The following is a 4824-nucleotide window of genomic DNA, read 5'->3' on the forward strand; positions in this document are numbered from 1 at the left end:
TGGAGCTCTGACCCAGCAAACTCGGAGAAAAAGGACCATCGGGAAGGGGGCTGAGAGGCAGGTGTGCGTACCCGGGCCCCTGGGGGCCCCGCTTCAGGCAGGTCCGGGTGCTGCCTTCCCCTGTCTCGGGATCCACAGACCTCACGGGGCTCTGACCCAGAAAACTCGGAGAGAAAGGACCATCGGGAAGGGGCTGAGAGGCAGGAGCGTACCCGGGCCCCTGGGGGCCCCGGCGGGCGGGCCCCGGGTCTGCCTTCCCCTGATTCAGAATCGCCAAACCTCACTTTGGTCCAACTGACCCTCTCCCTAGTAATCTGGAGGAAAATTACCCCCCTTTCTTGTAATCCGTGCGCACGAGGTGACAGAGGGGACCCTAGGCGCGAATGTACCCGACCTCCTGGAGCCCTTGCTGGGATCCGGGAGGCAAATGGACCCTCATCGAGACTTCCAGGCAAGCTCGGCCATCTGGTCGCGCACAATGCTTTCCTATGGGGCGACCAGATGGCCGAGCTTGCCTGGAAGTCTCGAAGGGGGTCCCTTTGCCTCCCGGATCCCAGCGAGGGCTCCAGGAGGTCGGGTACATTCGTGCCTAGGGTCCCCTCTGTCTGAAGGGACGTGCGCGACCAGATGGCCGAAGGGGCTTGCGCGACCAGATGGCCGAGGGGCCGAGGGGGAAAGGGAAGGGGAAGCCCTCCGGGCCCCGCCCCGGGCACCATGCCGCGTGGCAGGACCCCGGACGGAGCCCGGGGCGGGGAGGCCGCCCTCTCTGGGGGCCCCCAGGGGCCAATGAACCCAGACGAGCCTGGGGAGGCTCCCCGGACACAACGGAACCCCGCCCCGGGCCTTTGGCAGTGCCGCAGGCCGGGGCCCGGGGCCGGAGACCCCGACCCGGGGCCCGGCCGGGCCCCTGGACCCAGCCGGGGCTCCCGGGCCCGCAGGCGCAGGGGAAGCCTCCCCGGGACCTCCGGACCCCGCCCCGGGCACCCTGCCACGCGGCAGGACCCGGGACGGAGCCCGGGGCGGGGAGGCCGCCCTCCCCGGGGCCCCCAGGGGCCCCCAGGGGCCAATAAACCCAGACGAGCCTGGGAAGGCTCCCCGGACACAACGGAACCCCGTCCCGGGCCTTTGGCAGTGCCGCAGGCCGGGGGACAGGGCCCGGGGCCCGGGGCCGGAGACCCCGACCCGGGGCCCGGCCGGGCCCCTGGACCCAGCCGGAGCTCCCAGGCCCGCAGGCGCAGGGGAAGCCTCCCCGGGACCTCGGGACCCCGCCCCGGGCACCCTGCCACGCGGCAGGACCCCGGACGGAGCCCGGGGCGGGGAGGCCACCCTCCCCCGGGCCCCCAGGGGCCAATGAACCCAGACAGGCCTGGGGAGGCTCCCCGGACACAACGGAACCCCGTCCCGGGCCTTTGGCAGTGCCGCAAGGCTGGGGGACGGGGTCCGGGGCCGGAGACCCCGACCCGGGGCCCGCCCGGGCCCTTGGACCCAGCCGGGGCTCCCGGGACCGCAGGCGCAGGGGAAGCCTCCCCGGGCCCTCCGGACCCCGTCCCGGGCACCCTGCCGCGCGGCTGGACCCGGGACGGAGCCCGGGGCGGGGAGGCCACCCTCCCCGGGGCCCCCAGGGGCCGATGAACCCAGACAGGCCTGGGGAGGCTCCCCGGACACAACGGAACCCCGTCCCGGGCATTTGGCAGTGCCGCAGGCCGGGGGACGGGGTCCGGGGGCCGGAGACCCCGACCCGGGGCCTGGCCGGGCCCCTGGACCCAGCCGGGGCTCCCGGGACCGCAGGCGCAGGGGAAGCCTCCCCAGGCCCTCCGGACCCTGTCCCGGGCACCCTGCCGCGCGGCAGGACCCGGGACAGAGCCCGGGGCGGGGAGGCCGCCCTCCCCGGGGCTCCCAGGGGCCAATGAACCCAGACAGGCCTGGGGAGGCTCCCCGGACACATCGGAACCCCGTCCCAGGCCTTTGGCAGTGCCGCAGGCCGGGGGACAGGGCCCAGGGCCGGAGACCCCGACCCGGGGCCCGGCCGGGCCCCTGGACCCAGCCGGGGCTCCCGGGACCGCAGGCGCAGGGGAAGCCTCCCCGGGCCCTCCGGACCCCGTCCTGGGCACCCTGCCGCGCGGCAGGACCCGGGACAGAGCCCGGGGCGGGGAGGCCGCCCTCCCCGGGGCCCCCAGGGGCCAATGAACCCAGACAGGCCTGGGGAGGCTCCCCGGACACAACGGAACCCCGTCCCAGGCCTTTGGCAGTGCCGCAGGCCAGGGGACGGGGCCCGGGGCCGGAGACCCCGACCCGGGGCCCGGCCGGGCCCCTGGACCCAGCCGGGGCTCCCAGGCCCGCAGGCGCAGGGGAAGCCTCCCCGGGCCCTCCTGGGCCCACCCCGGGCACCCTGCCACGTGGCAGGACCCCAGACGGAGCCCGGGGCGGGGAGGCCGCCCTCCCCGGTGCCCCCAGGGGCCAATGAACCCAGACATGCCTGGGGAGGTTCCCCGGACACAACGGAACCCCGTCCCAGGCCTTTGGCAGTGCCGCAGGCCAGGGTACGGGGCCCAGGGCCCGGCTGGGCCCCTGGAGCCAGCCGGGGCTCCCAGGCCCGCAGGCGCAGGGGAAGCCTCCCCGGACCATCCGGACCCCTTGTCCCGGGCACCCTGCCACGCGGCAGTCCCCGGGACAGGACCGTGGCAGCATCCGGGCCCGTCCAGCTGCCGGCTGAGGACCGAGAGGGGTCCCAGAGTACCCTGTCCCTAGTAATCCGGAGGAAGGCTACATAGCGGTAGGGCTCCTGCCTGAACCATGGGCTCGGTGGGCTCTCTGCTTCCCGGGGGCTGGGGGACAGCGGCTGGGACTCGGGCACGGGGAGGACCGACGGAGCTCTCGGGCCCGGGTGCCCCGGGGGTAGGACTGCCCGGGACCCGTGGAGCCCGTCCCTGGGCACTTTGCAACGCCGCGGGCCGGAGGAGTGAAGCCTGGGAGGATGTTGCCCGGGCGTAGCCCATCTGGTCTCCGGCAAAGAACCGCCAGCCCCGGAAGGGTCTTCCGGCATACCCTGCCCATACTAATCCGGAGGAAGGCTACCCCCCTTTCTTGTAACCCACGCGCTCCGAGTGACGGAGGGGACCCTAGGCCCGGGCGCGCCCGGCCTCCTGGAGCCCTGGCTGGGATCCGGGAGGCGAATGGATCCTCATCGGGACTTCCAGGCCGGCCCGGCCATCTGGTCGCCCCATTGGAAAGCATTGCGCGCGACCAGATGGCCGAGGGGAGAGGTGCAACAAGATGGACGGGACTGAAAGGACTCCCATCTGTCCAACCCCGAGCCTTCGCGCTAGGGTTCCTTCCTGCCCACGCAGGGCTCCGTGGCTGCGGGGCTCAGGGGCTGCAGGGCTCCAGGGCTGCAGGGCTCCGGGCCTGCAGGGCTCCGGGCCTGCAGGGCTCCGGGCCTGCAGGGCTCCAGGGCTCCGGGCTGAAGGGCTCCAGGGCTGCAGGGCTTTGAGGCTGCAGGGCTTTGAGGCTGCAGGCCTCGTGGCTGCAGGGCTCCGGGGCTGCAGGGCTCCGGGCCTGCAGGGCTCCGGGGCTGCAGGGCTCCGGGCCTGCAGGGCTCCGGGCCTGCAGGGCTCCAGGCCTGCAGGGCTCCAGGGCTCCGGGCTGAAGGGCTCCAGGGCTTTGGGGCTGCAGGCCTCGGTGGCTGCAGGGCTCCGGGCCTGCAGGGCTCCGGGCTGCAGGGCTCCGGGGCTGCAGGGCTCCGGGGCTGCAGGGCTCCGGTCCTGCAGGGCTCCAGGGCTCCAGGGCTCCGGGCTGAAGGGCTCCAGGGCTGCAGGGCTTTGGGGCTGCAGGGCTCCGGGCCTGCAGGGCTCCGGGGCTGCAGGGCTCCGGGCCTGCAGGGCTCCGGGCCTGCAGGGCTCCAGGCCTGCAGGGCTCCGGGCTGAAGGGCTCCAGGGCTGCAGGGCTTTGGGGCTGCAGGCCTCGGTGGCTGCAGGGCTCCGGGCCTGCAGGGCTCCGGGGCTGCAGGGCTCCGGGGCTGCAGGGCTCCGGGGCTCCAGGGCTCCGGGCTGAAGGGCTCCAGGGCTGCAGGGCTGCAGGGCTTTGGGGCTGCAGGCCTCGGTGGACGCCCGGGGGACCCATGGAGCCCGTCCTGGGCACTTTGCCTCGCCGCGGGCTGGAGGAGGGAGCACCGGACGCCCCGGGGAAGTGTCGTCCGGGCTTGGCCCATCTGGTCCCCGCCTGAGAACCGCAATCCCCAGGAGGGGTGTACCGGCATACCCTGCCCCTACTAATCCGGAGGAAGGCTACCCACCTTTCTTGTAACCCTCGCGCTCCGAGTGACGGAGGGGACCCTAGGCGCGGACGCGCCCGGTCTCCTGGAGCCCTGGCTGGGATCCGCGAGGCGAATGGACCCTCATCGGGACTCCCAGGCCGGCCCGGCCATCTGGTCGCCCCATTGGAAAGCATTGCGCGCGACCAGATGGCCGAGGGGAGAGGTGCAACCAGATGGACGGGACTGACAGGTGTCCCATCTGTCCAACCCCGAGCCTTCGCGCTAGGGTTCCCGCCTGCCCACGCAGGGCTCCGTGCCTGCAGGGCTCCGGGGCTGCAGGGCTCCGTGCCTGCAGGGCTCCGGGCCTGCAGGGCTCCAGGCCTGCAGGGCTCCAGGGCTCCGGGCTGAAGGGCTCCAGGGCTGCAGGGCTTTGGGGCTGCAGGCCTCGGTGGCTGCAGGGCTCCGGGGCTGCAGGGCTCCGGGCCTGCAGGGCTCCGGGGCTGCAGGGCTCCGGGGCTGCAGGGCTCCGGGCCTGCAGGGCTCCGGGCCTGCAGGGCTCCAGGGCTCCGGTC

This window comes from Triturus cristatus, chromosome 9 (assembly GCF_964204655.1).
Source record: "Triturus cristatus chromosome 9, aTriCri1.1, whole genome shotgun sequence".
NCBI lineage: Eukaryota > Metazoa > Chordata > Amphibia > Caudata > Salamandridae > Triturus > Triturus cristatus.